General features: G+C 43.4%; 1 protein-coding gene across 1 annotated transcript in view; it reads left to right on the top strand.

Moving 5' to 3' along the window:
• Positions 1-17840, top strand: part of AMER3 (APC membrane recruitment protein 3) — a 116064-nt gene that overhangs the window by 40520 nt on the left and 57704 nt on the right. The gene's annotated exons all lie outside the window — the stretch shown is intronic.

The raw sequence follows: 17840 nt of genomic DNA, 5'->3' as shown, positions 1-17840 counted from the left end.
AGGAGATTGACCTGCTAAATGCTTAGAGCCTTTCTTTGCGCAAAAATGCTTCTTTGTGCAGAAACACTCTGGGCATGTTACTCCCCTCCTCAAAAATCTCCAGTGGCTACCAATCAGCCTACGCATCAGGCAACAGCTCCTCACTCTCAGCTTCAAGGCTCTCCATCACCTCGCCCCCTCCTACCTCACCTCCCTTTTTTCCTTCTACAGCCCAGCCCGCACCCTCCACTCCTCTGCCGCTAACCTCCTCACTGTGCCTCGTTCTCGCCTATCCAGCAGTTGACCCCTGGCCCACGTCCTCCCCCTGGCCTGGAATGCCCTCCCTCCACACATCCGCCAAGCTAGCTCTCTTCCTCCCTTCAAAGCCCTACTGAGAGCTCACCTCCTCCAGGAGGCCCTCCCAGACTGAGCCCCCCATTCCTCTACCCCTCCCCATCCCCTCGCCCTACCTCCTTCCCCTCCCCACAGCATCTGTATATATGTTTGTACAGATTTATTACTCTATTTATTTTACTTGTACATATTCACTATTGTATTTATTTTATTTTGTTAACATGTTTTGTTTTGTTCTCTGTCTCCCCTTTCTAGACTGTGAGCCTGCTGTTGGGTAGGGACCGTCTCTATATGTTGCCAACTTGTATTTCCCAAGTGCTTAGTACAGTGCTCTGCATACAGTGAGCACTCAATAAATGCGATTGAATGAATGAATGAATGAGTGAGGTCTCCTGCTGGGGAAAAGATGACCCGGGGGCCAATGAAGTAGGCATTTGAGCTGGTAACCTGATTCTGAGACAAAGATGTGCCCCTCTGTGCCTCGCTGTCAACCCTTATGACTCTGGCCTCTTGATTGCACCCCTCCCTTAGCATGGAACACCCTCCCACTGCAACTTTGCCAGACCAAAGCTCCTCCCATCACTTAAGCCCCAGATGACTTTTTCAAAAAAAGTCAGGTGTAAGCTTCCTATATTTTTCCCATCACCTTCTACATTCACTTTCACACCCACATCCACTCCCTTATCCTTCTCAGACATCTCTCAAGAGGAGATTTGCGGGCTTTCCAAATGCACCACCTTTATGTACGTCTCTGACTTCATCCTTCCTCATCTTTGAAAATACTTGTTCCCACTCCTCCTTCCTTCCTCACTGCTTATCTTCAACCACTCAGTCTCTGATGGTTCCTTACCCTTTTTCTTTAAGCATGCTCACATCTCCCCTATCCTAAAAGCACCTTCTCGGGACCCCACTGCATCCTTTAAGTATTGCTCCATCTCTCTGTCTCCGATTCCTATCCAAATTCCACTTTGTCTCCTCCAATTCCCTTCTTTATCCTCTACAATCCAGTTTCCATTCTTTTCATTCTACTGAGACTGCTCTCTCCAAAGTCACCAATGACCCTGCCTTGCCAAATCTCACAGATTTCATTCTGTCCTAATTCTCCTCAACCTCTTAAAAGATTTCAATACTGTAAAACACCCCCTTATCCTGGAAACAAACACTGTCTAACCTTGGTTTCTCTGACATTGTGGTTTTCTGGTTCTCCTCCTATCTTTCTGGCTATTTCCTCTGCCATATCCCCAACCATGGGTGATGATGATAATAATAATAATTAAATGGTTAGAATGTGCCAAGCTCTGGGATTGGTATGTGATTATTTTAAAAATATTTTGAATGAAGCTTTTCTTCTGTGAAGCTTTAGGGACTTAACCAACATTAACTCACTTAACCACTCTGCTTTTCAAGGAGGAAACTGGGATATCAGGAATGAGTCTCATTATTACACAAATGAGAGAAATGGAGAAAAAAGTGATTAAAGGTCATATAACCTGTCAGTTGAGGTGAGAATTCAAATCTGATTTCATCATCCACTCCATCCACAAAAGTTGTCTGAATCTCTCTTCTGAAAACGCAGAGAGGGGTTTAGAAAAGTTGTCAGATGGTTCTTTGTGTACTTCTGAGTGGTTTATTTGGCTTGCTTTGGAGCCAGATTTCTATATGGTGATTTTTAGCACACAATTCAGCTAAGCACACAGGGCAATTCTATCACCACACAGCTGCTACAGTAACTTTTTGTGAGAAGCCCGAGTTGGGGCAGAATGTCAGGGACTGTTCCTAATTTTCACCTGCATTTTTTTCCAGTGCTTAGCACAATGTTCTGCATAAATAAAAGCTTAATAAATACCATTACCACTAGTAATTCAACTAAGTAGCCTCTTCTACTAGAAGAATCTGTGCTGTGGTCAAATACCAAAAGGCTGTAGCAAGTAGAGGATGCATTCTTCATATTATAGCCTTCTTAAATTACACTGCACCTGTTTTACTCTGTTAGGTCAATGCATGATAAATAATAGTAGTAGTAATAATAATAATAATAATATTTATTTGTGCTTACTATGTGCAGGGTACTGTACTAAGCTCTGGAAAATAATATATAAGTGTGTATTAGACACAGATCTTGTCCCTTGAGGGGCTCACAGTCTATGAATACAGAGTGGTAAGGGGAAGAACTGGAGACAGACATGGGGAGCAATGAATCACTAAAACATTAAACAGCATAAGGGATAAGGACAAGTAACCAGTGCACAAAATAAAAACAAAAGTCAGTGGAGAGCTGTGGCTAGAGGAGCTGAATTTCTCCTCATGAGTCAAAGTCTACAGCCATGGTGACACAGTCACTAGCTTCCCTGAGATTCCCCGAGGCCTCAAGCTTCAGTTGCTGTTCTCATTCCAGTTTGGGAGGTGGTAAACAGGATGGGACAGGGTCTCCTCGATCATGCAGAGGGGAGCCAGTGCCAGCCTTGGGTGTTGAGGAGGGAAGGCAGTTTGCTTGCATCCACCCCAGTGCTTTGTACAGTGCTTGGCACATAGTAAGAGCTTAACAGACACCACAATTATTCTAGTTACTATTATTGGCCTCAGAGAGGGGATGAGAGTGCCCAGGGAAGTGAGGCTGCAGTTGCTGGATGCTTCATTCAGCTGTGGAGGGGAAGAGGGGCTGAGGAGGCCCAGTAACACCCGTTATGCCCGGCCCAGAGCGTAGAGCATTCCAGGGAAAGGTAGAGAGTTCCTCATCTAAGGTCGGGGGAGGCAGGGGCTGAGAGCACATGTATGTTCTTCACCCAGCTGAAATGGAAAAGGTGGGCTGAGGAGGCAGAGCACCGTCTTTTACACTGGGCTTGGGGCATAAAGCATGCAGGCAGAGGCAGATAGCGAGTTCTTCAGCCTATGGTGGGGAGGGGCTGAGTACATGCACAGAGGCAATATTAACGATAAAGCAACTCTCAGGCAGCGCAGCATAACAGAGAAGCAGTGTGGGCTAGTGGACGGAGCACGGACCTGGGTGTCAGCAAGTAACTGGGCTCTAATCCCGGCTCCACCACTTGTCTGCTCTGTGACCTTGGCAAGTCACTTCACTTCTCTGTGCTTCAGTTTCCTCATCTGTAAAATGAAGATTAAGACTGTGAGGCTCATGTAGGATATGGAATGTGTTTAATCTGATTAGCTTGAATCTATCCCAGTACTCAGTATATTGTGAATGCCTAACAAATACTGTACAAAATATATAGCATAGCAAAAAACAAAAGTTTAGAACAAAATAACTAAGTGTTCCTTCCTCACTGAGATAAAACTAGTTACATTTAGTATTCTTATTCTTTTCATGAATTGGTGGGGATGGACTAAGAGCCCTCTACCAATACTAAATGAGAAGCAGTCTGGGACAGGTAAACAATTTCAATATTGAGCTCTCCATTTTTTTATTTAACTGTTCAAACTATCTTTGAAAGTCAATTGAAAAGATATTTTTAAAGTGCATGGAGAAGACAAAGTTAGCCAGATTTGAAGTCTGCTCTCCCGGGATTTTGAATGAAGGGGGAGACCTCAAAGTGTCGACCTCTGTCTCGGTTTGGAGCCATAAGCCTTCCACAAAGCTGGGCCAGGCCGTGTTGTTCCCATTAGGATGCAGGGTTGCAGCTCCTTCCCGATGGCCATGTGGTAGCCAATTACTGACGGTCTGTAGAGAATAATGGAGTCTCCAAGGACACTGATTTAGAATGTCTGGGCTGCTCAGGGAAGCAGGACTAGCTATCAGACTTTGGGCCATCCTGTGTCAAGTTTCAGAGAAAAATGCTCTACTAGGCAGGCCAGCCCAAACAAGAGCTTCTGTGGTTTTGAACTTGTAATTTTTATGGAACTAAGTCAGAGACAACTCAACAGCATAAGAGAAAACAAAACAAGTATTGCAGGCTCTAATGTCATGAAGCTGGGACTAAGCTACTGAGAAAGGTTAAAGAGGGGAAAGAGAGGTGGCTCTTATAAATACTTTAGGGGTTTCAAGCTCCAAGTCTCCTCTTTGTCATCATTTCATCTTGGGGCCCAAATCACTTTAATGAGTATATGTGGGTGGAAAGTTATCTCTGGAGGAAAGGGTAAGTTCTGATCCCTGACTAAAATGACAGCAAGACTGCTGTTCCTTTATCCTGTCTTTAAAGAAAAATAGATCAAGCCAAAAGATTTGCCCGAGAAAGTGACAGAAAAACCATTTCCTACTGCTTTCAACTTATCTGATTCAGGAGCCAGAGGAGGAGCTGGAAAAATTGAGATTTAGCAACTTTAGAGAGCATTTTTTAAAAATGGTAATTGTTAAGCGGTTGCTATGTGTCATGCACTGTGCTATACACAGGTTTTGATACAAGATAATCAGATTGGACACAATCCCTGCCCTGCATGGAACTCACCGGCTAAATTGGAGGGAAGAGGATTTAATCCCCATTTTACTGATGAGGTAACTGAGGCACAGGGAAGTTAAGTGACTTGCACAAGGTCACACAGCAGACAAGGATTATTCATTCAATCATATTTATTGAGCGCTTACTGTGTGCAGAGCACTATACCAGATTAGAATCCAAGTCCTCTGACTCACAGGCCTATGATCCTTCTACTGGGCCTTGCTGCTTCTCATGGTAATAAGGGATACGTGACCTCTCGCCCTCCTCCAGTCTCCAGCTTGAAATGTCTTCCTTCAATACCGACAATGACTCTCCCCCACTTCAAAGACTTATTGAAGGCACATCTCCTTTATGAGGCCTTACCTGATTAAGGCCTTCTTTCCTCTTCTCCCACTCCCTTCTGCGTCACCCTGACTTGCTCCCTTTATTCATCGCCCCAGCCAGCCCCAGAGCATTCATGTACGTATCTGTAATTTTATTCATATCGACACCTGTCTCACTTATTAGACTGTAAGCTCACTGTGGGCAAGGACTATATCTGTGGTCTTTTTATATGGTACTCTCCCAAGCATCTAAACAGTGCTCTGCATAAAGTGCTCAATAAATACCACTGACTGACTGACTGACTCACGGAGGAATAAGACCAGGAGGAGAGGCTCCCTCCCTTATACTCACACTGCTCCCTCAGCTTTCGCTGCTGCCCACTCTGGCCCTGCTCCTGTGGCTGTCCCAGAAGCCATTTATGCCTTGACCTCTGGTCCTGTGGCAGCTACGTGCCCCACCTCAAGTTTTTCATTCAAACCAAGGTGTCCTATGAATTGTTCTAGAAGTATCCATTAGGTCTGGAAGTATGTCAGCGTGGCTCAGTGGAAAGAGCCCAGAATTTGAAGCCAGAGGTCATGGGTTCAAATTCTGGCTCCACCAATTGTCAGCTGTGTGACTTTGGGCAAGTCACTTAACTTCTCTGGGCCTCAGTTACCTCATCTGTAAAATGGGGATTAAGACTGTGAGCCCCCTCTGGGACAGTCTGATTTCCTTGTAACCTCCCCAGTGCTAAAACTAAATGTTTGGGAAGTACAAGTTGTCAAAATATAGAGATGGTCCTTACCCAACAACGGGCTCATGGTCTAGAAGGGGGAGACAGAGCAACAAAACAAAACATGTGGACAGGTTTCAAGTCATCAGAACAAATAGAATTAAAGCTAGATGCACATCATTAACAAAATAAATAGAATAGTAAATATGTACAAGAGTAAATATGTAAATATGTACAAACCTGTACACCCCATTAACTCCTTGGCAGTGGGTTTTGCTTATATTTTGGCCCCCCAGTACCCCAATACTGTACTTTGCACTTAGTAGGTGTTCAGTAAATAACATTTCCCCCTTTAGAGTCAGCTCATTGTGAGCAGTGACTGTGTTAGTACAGTGCTCTGCAAACAGTGAGTTCTCGATAAATACGACTGATTGGTGGATTGAACATTGATGAAGATGATGGAAAAGGGAAAGAGAGAGGAGAAGGAAGAAGAGAAGAAGGAAACTCAACAGCCTATCCTTCATCTCCCTACTACTACACTATCGCTGCTCCTGCCCCTGCCTGGGTACAATCCAGACTCATCAGATAAAATTGGCATCCTAATGGGTGCCAACCCACAGAAGCTTTTCATGCAGTGTGTCAGGACCAGGGATACCAAACATTTGTAAAATTAATAATAATAAAAATAATAATAATTGTGGTATTTGTTAAGTGTTATGCACCAGGTACTATACTAAGTGCTGGGGTAGATACCAGGTAATCAGGTTGGACATAGTCCCTCTCCCTCATAGGTCTCAGAGTCTTAATCCCCATATTACAGATGAGGTATCTGAGGCCCAGAGAAATGAAGTGACTTACCCAAAGTCTCAAAGCAGACAGGTAGTGTAGATGGGACTGTAACACTCGTCCTTCTGACTCCAAGGCCCATTCTCTACCCACTAGGCCACCCTGATGCTCATGGACCAACTGCTGCAGCTGTGCCCATCCTGCAAGCGTTGGAGCAGATGTGCCCAGTAATGTAGTCACTGCCCAAAGAGCTGTAAATTTCCAGGCTGTCCATAAACATGAGCTAAAATTTATTCTAGTTAAAATATTTGAATATCTGTAAATTCCATGGTGGGATCTGGTTGGTCACTGCTCCAGCAGTGCGGTGGCATCTGAGACCATTTCGGCTGCAGAATTTTATGCACGATTAAAATCTGGGCCCATCTCACCTGATCCAGCACATCTCCCATCCCCTAACTGAAGGTGTTCCTCTGGGGTCAGTTCTTGGTCCCCTTCTGTTCTCCATTTATACTCACTCGCTTAGTGAACTCATTCGCTCCCACGGCTTCAACTATTACCTCTAAACAGATGGCACCCAAATCTACATCTCCTTCCCCTTCTCTCTCCCTCCCTCCAGACTCATATCTCCTCTTGCCTTCAGGACATCTTCACCTGGATGTCCACCCACCACCTAAAGCTCAACATGTCCAAGACTGAGCTCCTTATCTTCCCTCCCAAACCCTGTCCTCTCTTTGACGTTCCCGTCACTGTGGATGGCACTACCATCCTTCCCGTCTCACAAGCCCACAACCATGATGTCATCCTTGACTCCACTCTCTCATTCACTCCACACATCCAATCCATCACCAAAACCTGCTGGTCTCACCTTCACAACATCGCCAAGATCCGCCTTTTCCTCTCGATCCAAACTGCTACCTTGTTGGTACAATCTCTCATCCTACCGCGACTGGATCAGCTTCCTTTCTGATCTCCCAACATCCTGTTTCTCCCCACTTCAGTCTATACTTTACTCTGCTGCCCAGATTATCCTTCTACAGAAGCACTCTTGGCATGTCACTCCCACTCCTCAACAATCTCCAGTGGTTGCCTATCAACCTTCGCATGAAGCAAAAACTCCTCACTATTGGCTTCAAAGCTCTCCATCATCTTGCCCCCTCCTACCTCACCTCCCTTCTCTCCTTATGCAGCCCAGCTCTCACACTCTGCTCTTCTGCCGCTAACCTCCTCACTGTGCCTCGTTCTTACCTGTCCCACCATTGAACCCTGGCCCACGGTGCCCTCCCTCCTCACATCCTCCAAACTAGCTCTCTTCCTCCCTTCAAAGCCCTACTGAGAGATCACCTCCTCCAAGATGCCTTCCCAGACTGAGCCCCCCTTTTCCTCTCCTCCTCCTCCCCTCCCTATCGCCCCTACTCCCTCCCCCTGCTCTGCCTCCTTCCCTGCCCTACATCACTTGTGTATATTTGTACATATTCATTATTCTATTTATTTTATTAATGATATGTATATATTTATAATTCTATTTATCTATTTTGATGCTATTGATGCCTGTCTATTTGTTTTGTTGTTTGTCTCCCCCTTCTAGACTGTGAGTCCATTGTTGGGTAGGGATTGTCTCTATATGCTGCCAACTTGTACCTTCCAATTGCTTGGTACAGTGCTCTGCACACAGTAAGTGCTCAATAAATACGATTGAATGAATGAATGAATGAACATCTGGTCGTATTTCTGAGGAGGCAGGGGGAGCTGAGACTATCGTCCATGCTCGGCTCTACTAGCGGAAACAGAGATTGTCAGCATAAAATTCTTTAAAATTCAGGCCAAGACTTTGCTGAAAACCTTCACCTAGGAGCCCAGATTTATTCAATTTTGAAATTATTTGAAAAACAAAATATCATCAGTACAATGTTTTTGGTAATTAAATTGTATTTTCCAGGGCTAAACTGAAAAAATTTGCATATTTTCATTTACTTTGAAAACAGAAGGCTTTGATTAGAATAGTATGATAAACCTCATGGCCATAGAATGGAGAATTAATTGTGTCTTCTGCAGTTTACCAAATCACTTCAGATTACTTTATTATCTCATACAAGTCATGGAACAGTAAGCCACAGTGCCAATGCAATAAACACCAAGAAACAACAATTTGTCATCGGCTTGATATATCATGCATCATTCTTTAAATTTACCCATAAATTTAGTACCATAACTAACCACCAGTGCCGTTTTACAGTAACAAAACACATTAAGAATACTTGCAAGATAATACACAAATTTAATCAAAACTGTCTGGGCAGATGATATTACTCTCAGTTGTAACTGATGAAAATGGTCATTTCAGTCTGGTAAGGAAGAGTCCAATTTCAATCTGAAGTGACAATAAAAATGAAGGGTCTATTCTTCAGAATGAGTATAAACCATTATCAATCAATCACTGGTATTTATGGAACCCTTACCGGGTGCAGACATGATGCTAAGCACTTGGAAGAGTACAATAAATAGAGTTAATAGTCATGTCACAGTTAGTAGACATGTTCATCCCTCTCAAGATCACACCTGGTGAGTTTCTAGTACTCTACCAGTCTCGGCTATGGGAGGGAGAGTCAAGCAGAGGCATACCCATTCCATTCCTAGCTCGGGCAGTGGATAGAGAGTAGAAGGCAATTTGTTACAAGCCAAAACTCACCTGTGCTGGGCAGCAGTAGCATGGGAGAGAGTCGAGGGCAGAGACTCAAATTTACTGCATGGAGGAAGGCAATGGTAAACCACTTCTGTATTTTTACCAAGAAAACTGTATAGATACACTACCAGAATGATTGCAGATAGAGAGTGGGTGTGCTGAGAAAGATATGTTCATAGAGTTGCTATGGGTCAGAAACGATTCGACTAAGACAAGACTAGACATGTTCAATTAATAGTGATGAAAAGATGATGGTATTTATTAAGCACTTACTGTGTGCCAAGCACTGTGCTAAACACTGAAGTAGATAAACTAGATCAGACACAAGTTCCTGTCCCATGTTTGAACTTAGAGTCTAAGAAGAAGGGAAAACAGATCCTTCATTCTTTTTGAACAGCTGAGCTTCCTGAAGAACAGAGAAATCAAATAACTCACCCAAGGTCAAGTAGAAAGTGGTGACTAAGCTGGGACTATAACCTGGTCTTTTGACTTCCAGTTCTCTGTTTTTTCCACTAAGGCACTCAGCTTACTCATTTGGATTCAAAATCCCATCATTAGTTCCGTTTACTTTGATTATGCTGAAGGTTCTCATTTTGTGAAACTATCTGCATAATTTAAGTCCTTCACTCATTCATGAATAATTCAGATAATTGGGAAAAAAGGGGGACTTTGTGGGGAAGAAAGGAGGGGCTGGATTATCCTAAGTAGTTGTCAATGATCCTTGAATTCACTATTGAATTGCTCTTCTCCATTTCACTTTGTACTATGTGAATCCTTCCTCTGGGAGTCTCTAATTTCACTCCTTTCTAGAATCTCTGATTTCTCAACTTTCTGTTACTATTATTTCTATATCCTCCCCCTTCCCTTCAAGTGTTTATATAATTTAATGAAATGTAGTTATTGTCTAGTAGTAGAACTATGTTGATAATGAAGAAAGACATTTACCTACATAAATTAAACGTTTAATGATAATGGTAATATTAATAGTGATAAATCATCATCATCATCATCATTTATTATTCACTTATTTTGTGTCAAACAGCTACTAGGCCCTGGGGTAGATACAAGTTAATCAGGATGGACAAAGTCCATATCCCACATGGGGCTTACAGTCTTGAGAGGAAGAGAAACTAGGCATTGAATCCCCATTTTACAGATGAAGAAACAGAGGCAGAACAGACAAGAAGGAGAGCCAGGATTAGAAACAAGGTCCTCTGACTCTCAGGTCCGTGTTCAATTCATGTTCAATGTTTAAGAAATCTCTAAATAAGTAAACCAATCGGAGTAAACCAGCCTAATCTCCTTGACCTTTCATCTGCCTTTGACACTGTTGACCACCCCCTTCTCCTGGAAATGTTATCCAACCTTGGCTTCACTGACTTTGTCCTCTTCTGGTTCTCCTCTTATCTCTCTGGCAGTGCATTCTCCTTTGTGGGCTCCTCCTCTGCCTCCCACCTCCTAAACGTAGGGGTCTTTCAAGGTTTAGTTCTGGGTCCCCTTCAATTCTCCATTTACACTCACTCTCTTGGAGAACTCTTTCAGTCTGGTGGTTTCAACTACCATCTCTATGAAGGTGATATTCAAATCTACATCTCCTCTTCTGATCTCTCTCCCTCCCTCCACACCTGCATCTGCTCCTGCCTTCAAGACATCTCTACTTGGATGTTCTTGTTTCACCTCAAACTTATGTCCAAAACAGAGCTCCTTATCTTCCCACTCAAACCCAGTTCTATCCCTGACTTTCTCATCACTGTAGACATTACTACCATCCTTCCCATCTCACAGGCCCATAACCTTGGCATTACCATTGATTCCTCTCTCTCATTCAATGCATATATTCAATCATCACCAAAATCCTGTTGGTCCCACCTTGACAACATCGCTAAAATCTACTTTATCCTCTCCATCCAAACTGCTACCATGTTAATACAATCAATCATCCTATCCTGCCTAGATTACTGCATCCGTCTTCTTGCCGACCTCCCAACTTCCTATCTCTCCCCACTCCAGTCCGCACTTCACTCTGCTGCCCAGATCGTCTTTCCACAAAAATGTTCAGGACATGTCACCCCCCTCCTCAAAAATCTCCAGTGATTACCTATCCACCTCCATATCAAACAAAAACTCCTTACCATTGACTTTAAAGCACTCCATCACCTTGCCCCCTCGTACCTCACCTTGCTTCTCTCCTTCGATATCCCAGGCCACACATTTAGCTCCTCTGGTGCTAACCTTCTCACTGTGCCTCCATCTCTCCTGTCTCACTACAAACTCCTGGCCCACATCCTACCCCTGACCTGGAATTTCCTCTCTCCTCAAATTCGCCAGACAATGACTCTCACCCCGTTCAGAGCCTTATTAAAGGCACATCTCCTCCAAGAGGCCTTCGCAGAATAAGCTTCATTTTTCTTCATCTCTCATTCCCTTCTGTTTCACCCTGACTTGCTCCCTTTACTCTCCTCCCCCACCCTAACAAGAGCCCCATAGCACTTACATAGATCTCTGTAATTTTATTTATTTGTATTTATGTCTGTCTCCCCCATTCTAGACTATGAGCTCGTTGTGAGTATGGAATGTCACTATTTATTGTTGTCTTGTATTTTCCCAAGCAGTTAGTACAGTGCTCTTCACACAGTAAGTGCTTAATAAATGGAATAAACCCTTAAATTGAAATTTGCCTCTGTGTGGCCCATCCTCACTAAAAAAAGAATTTCTCATTTCACTCAAATTACAAGGTTAACTTTTAGATATATAAGAATAGAGATAGAATAGGAGAGTAAATGAAACTGTAGTTGAATCCTTGGACAAAAGGAAAGCCTCAAAGGGAGGTAAAGGGTGGCTGGAAAGTTTGAACAATTTCACCTTCATCCTTTCTTCACGAACTGGCTGTGTCCCCTTGAAGCAGGAGATGCTCATCCCAACCAGATCAGCACTTCTGTAGAGGAGCAGCATGGCTTAGTGGAAAAAGCACAGACTTGGGAGTCAGAAGGTTGTGGGTTCTAATTCTGGCTCTGCCACTTATCAGCTGTGTGACTTCGGGCAAGTCACTTTGCTTCTCTGTGCCTTAGTTACCCCATCTGTAAAATGGGGATTAAGACTGTGAGCCCCGTGTGGGACAACCTGATTACCTTGTAACTACCCCGGTGCTTAGAACAATTCTTGGCACATAGTAAGCACTTAACAAATACCATCATCATCCTTGTACTCTACCATCTCCTCGATGTGTAATTTATTTTAATTTCTGCCTCCCCCTGTAGACTGCAAGCTCCTTGTGGGCAGGGATTATGTCCACTAACTCTCTTATAGTGTACTTTACCTACTGATGATGATGATGATGATGATGATATTTATTAAGTGCTTACTATGTGCAAAGCACTGTTCTAAGTGCTGGGGAGGATACAAGGTGATCAGGTTGTACCACGTGTGGCTCACAATCTTAATCCCCATTTTACAGATGAGGTACCTGAGGCACAGAGAAGTTGAGTGACTTGCCCAAAGTCACACAGCTGACAAGTGGTGGAGCCGGAATTTGAACCCATGACCTCTGACTCCAAAGCCTATGCTCTTTCCACTGAGCCATGCTGCTTCTCATACCTCTGATTGCCTTTGATACCTTAAATCACCTGACAAATTTGCTCTCAAGGGTTATATTAACAGGAGTTGTCTTTAGAATTTGTTGAGTTATACTGAATTAAGGGTGTTTTCAGATCTAGTCATTAGGATGTAGCTAAACTCTCCTGAGGATTTCTGTAGTGAAATTGTAACCAATCAATTTTTCCTTCTTATTTATGTTTTAGATAATTTCTTCATATATGTGCCTTCTGAGTTTCATTTTGGTCCAGCCAAATCTGATACCGTTTGCTATTCTGCTAGTCTCAATCATTCAGTCTTGGACATCATTTTAAGAGCAGAGAACATGTCTTCTCACTTGACTGCACGCTCCTAAGCAGTTAGTATTTTGCTCTGCACCCAGAAAGCTCTCAGTAAATACCATTGATCGATTGCCTGTAAGCTCACTGAGGGCAGGGATTGTGTCTATAAATACTATTGTATTGTACTCTCATAAGTGCTTAGTACAGTGCTCAGTACATTGTCTTGTCATCAACTCATAGTGACTCGGTGGACACATCTCTCCCAGAATGCCCCCCCCTCCATCTGCAGTCATTCTGGTAGTGTTTCCATAGAGTTTTCTTGGTAAAAATACAGAAGTGGTTTACCATTGTCTTCTTCCATGCAGTAAACCTGAGTCTCTGCCCTCAACTCTTTCCCATACTACTGCTGCTCAGAACAGGTGAATTTTGCTTGTAGTAGATTGTCTTACACTCTCTAGCTGTGGCCCAAGTTAGGAACGGAATGAGTATGACTCTACTTGACTCTCCCTCCCTTAACTGAAACTGGTAGAGTACTGGAAACTATCCAGATGTGATCCTGAGAGGAGGGCTCAGCACATAGGAGGCACTTAATAAATATTATTGATTGAGGGGACCCCATACACTACAATGGCTTCAACTAGCACCTCTATGTAGAAGACTCCCACATCCACCTCATGGGCTTTGATCTTTCTCCTTTGCTGCAACCTCTCATTTCCTCCTGCTTCCAGGGATCTCAATTGGGTGCTCAATATATCTGAAACTGAAATTTTCTTCCAACCCCAGCCCTCTCCTCCTTCTACCTAACTTTCACATCACAGTCAATAACTCCACCATTGTCCAATAATAACAACGATAACGATAATAATAAAAGTGGTGTTTGTTAAGTGCTTACTATGTGCCAGGTGCTGTTCTAAGCACTGGGGCAGATACAAGCTAATCAGGTTGGACAGAGTCCCTGTCCCCTATGAGACTCACAGTCTTAATCCCCGTTTTACGGGTGAGGTAACCGAGGCCCAGAGAAGTGAAGTGACTTGCACAAGGTCACACAGCGGACAAGTAGCAAAGCAGGGATTAGAAGCTAGGTCCTTCTGACTCCCAGGACCATGCTGTATCCACTAGGACATGCTGCTTCTCTGCTCCCATTTCTCTAGTCCTTACCCTTGGTATTATCCTCAGTTGTTCACTCACTTTTAACCTTCAAATACAGTTTTTCACCTTGTCCTGTCAGTTCTAGAATTTCATTCATTCATTCATTCATTCATTTGTAGTTATTGAGCGCTTACTGTGTGCAGAGCACTGTACTAAGCGCTTGGGAAGTACAAGTCAACAAAATATAGAGATGGTCCCTACCCAGCAACGGGCTCAGTTCTCCAAAAGTACAGTTAGAATCAACTAGAATCAGCTTACTTGGTAAAGCCTTTCAAGATGATATTATGAAGGTTGAACTGAGAGGATTTAGTAATAGACTGAATTTGTGCTTTGAGTGAGAGAGATGATTCGAAGTTAATGCCAAGGTTATGAGGTTGTGAGACTGGGAGGATGGTGGTCCTGTCCACGGTGATGGGAAAGACATGGGGAAGACAGGGTTTGGGTGGAAAGATAAGGAGTTGATGATGGTGATGATGGTATTTGTTAAGTGCTTATTATGTGCCAAGCACTGTTCTAAGTGTTGGGGTAGATACAAGGTTATCAGGTTGTCCCACGTGGGGCTCACGGTCTTAATCCCCATTTTACAAATAAGGTAACCGAGGCTCAGATAAGTTAGGTGACTTGCCCACAGGCACACAGCTGACAAGTGGCAGAGCCAGGATTAGAACCCATGACCTCTGTCTCCCAAGCCAGTGCTCTTTCCACTGAGCCATGCTGCTTGGACATGTTATGTTTGAGGTGTCCGCAGGACATCCAAGTAGACATATCCTGAAGGCAGGCGGGAATGTGAGACTGCAGAGAGGGAGAGAGATCAGGACTGGGGATATAGATTTGGGAATCATTCACATAGTGCCTTAAACCACTAGCTCTTTTCTTCCTACTTATCCACTATCTTCTCCCACTATACCTCAATTCTTCCTTTTCATTCCTTTCAAGTTAACCTGTGTCTCATTTCTCCTGCGGCTGATCTATTTCTCAAGCTATTACTCAGGAGTGCCTTCCTGAACTCCCCTTCCTTCACATTTGGCAGATCATTGCTTTCTCCATCTTCAAAGCCTTTCTGATATCACTTCTCCAAGAGGACTTGGTGATTTATTTTCTAATCTTCCCATCGCATATTTTCCCAGGTGCCACTTCAGCACTTCCACACCACCTAATCGATTAAGTACTCCACAACCTCTCATTGCATTTATGTACACATTTTTATACTCTGTTGCTTCCTCCTACAGGTAATTAATTTTAGTTTCCATCTCCCCCATTTAATTGAAATTGTATTTAGGCAGGGGCCATGTATACTCATTTTATTGCACTCTCCCAAATGCTCTGTATATAGTATCACTCACAGTGCACTGTTGATTGATTTATAGTTTAGTGTCTATAATTGGGGGCCATAACCTTTTTCTTCTAAATCCTCCCATTTCCTTGGGATACCTTGTTCCTTTTAAAGTCAGATATGGTGTTGGAGAAAGGAAATCTAGATTGTTGAGAATAGGGCACCCACTTGGGCATCAGAAGTCTCTGCCACTTGTCTGCCATGTGACTGACCTTGGGCAAGTCACTTACTTCTCTTAATAATAATAATGATGGCATTTGTTAAGTACTTACTATGTGCTGAGCACTGTTCTAAGTGCTGGGGGAGATACAAGGTAACCTTAGTAACCTTATCAGATTTCACAGATTGTAGCCTCCCACTCCTCCCTCCTAATGTGGGTAATTATCTGACTCAAGACTTATGAAATTGGATAGGGACTTGTAAGTTTGTCTCTAGAATGTAAGTTTATTGTGGGCAAGGAATGTATCTAATCATTTTTATATTGTACTCTCCCAAGTAGTTAGTAGTGCTTTGCACACAGTAAGTGTTCAATAAATACAATTGAATGAATTGAATGGACTACCCTTTGCACTGGTATCTCAGTTGAGAAGCAGCATAGCCTAATGGTTAAAGCCTGGGCCTGGAAGTCAGAAGGACCTGGGTTCTAATCCTGGCTCTGCCACTTGTCTGCTGTGTCACCTTGGGCAATTCACTTCACTTCCCTGTGCCTCAGTTACCTCAACTGGAAAATAGGGATTGAGACTGTGAGCCCCATATGGGGCAGGGACTGTGTCCAACCTGGCTAGCTTGCATCTACCCCAGTCCTTAGAACAATGCTAGACACATAGTAGGTGCTTAACAAATGCCATTATTATTATTATTATTATTTAATAATAATAACCACCCACTTGGTGTAATATACTAAGCATTTGGGAACTACAAAAGAAAGAAGATACACATTTCCTGCCCATGGGGAGTTTATATCTGGAAACAGACTCAAATATATTTAAAACTAGAACAGTCTGATAAATAATTGAATGTACAACTGACTAATGTTTACACAAGACTTCTGAGACTGAGTATAAGTTGAATGTTGGGAAAACTGTAGTCTGCTGGATTTGAGGTGGGAGGGAGGTCCAAGCTGGTGGAAACAACAGGAGTGAAGAGACAGAGGCAGGAAAGTTCAGTTAGACCCAGCCACATTCCCTCTGGGGCTTTGGCTCTACGTTTCCCCTCAGAGCACCTGTACCACACAGTGGGCATTAGCTACTGATCAGGTGTCCTCCTGTCACTCTTGTATGGGGGCATTGCCAACTCGGAGAAGCGACAGCAACTCCCCACCAAGCCACATGTGGTGAATGGGCTACACAATCATTCTGTGGTTTGCAAATCTACATTTCCCACAACAAATGAAAAGCTTCTAGAAAACCCTTGTTTTTCAAATCCTGTTGATTAAAACATTAGTTTATGATCTGCTGATACCGCCCTTTCCTCTGATTGGTTTCCTTAGGCAGGATATGATTGAGGGAAAAATCTGCCTTTGAGTCCCCCATACAAGTGACATAATCCTTCCTGGTTTTGCATGTGGGAGAGTGGGTGCCATCACAATGCAGATGTTTCTTAAATCTACCTCTCCAGTCCTGATCTTTTCCTCCTCTGCAGTCTCATATTTCCTCCTGCCTTCACGACTTGCTCTGCACACAGTAAGCGCTCAATAAATACGATTGATTCTTTCCTGCATGTCCTGCCAACACATCAAACTTAACATGTCCAAAACAGAACTGCTCACCTTCCCACCAAACCCTGTCCACCCCCAACTTTCCCATCACTATAGAAAGCACTGCCATCCTCCCCTCCTGGCAAGACTATAACCTCGGCATTATCCTTGACATCTTTCTCATTCAACCCACGTATTCAATGTCACCAAATCCTATCAGTTCCACCTTCACAACATGGCTAAAATCCACCCTTTCCTCTCCATCCAAACTATTACTATGTTCCCTGGCACTTATCCTATTTCACCTCTATTACAGCCTCCTTGCTGATCTCCTTGCCTCCTGTCTCTCCCAGTTACAGTCCCTACCTCACTTTGTTGACCAGATCATTTTCCTATAAAAAGTTGAGTCCTTAGTAATTATGGTACTTGTTAGTGCTCACTATGTGCCAAGCACTGATCTAAGCACTGGGGTAGATAGAAGTTAATCAGATTGGACACAGTCCCTGTTCCCAAGGGGATCACTCTTAATCCCCCTTTTACAGCCGAGGTAACTGAGGCACAGAG

This window comes from Tachyglossus aculeatus, chromosome 1 (assembly GCF_015852505.1).
Source record: "Tachyglossus aculeatus isolate mTacAcu1 chromosome 1, mTacAcu1.pri, whole genome shotgun sequence".
NCBI classification, from domain to species: Eukaryota; Metazoa; Chordata; class Mammalia; order Monotremata; family Tachyglossidae; genus Tachyglossus; species Tachyglossus aculeatus.
This window is presented reverse-complemented; position numbering and strand designations above follow the sequence as displayed.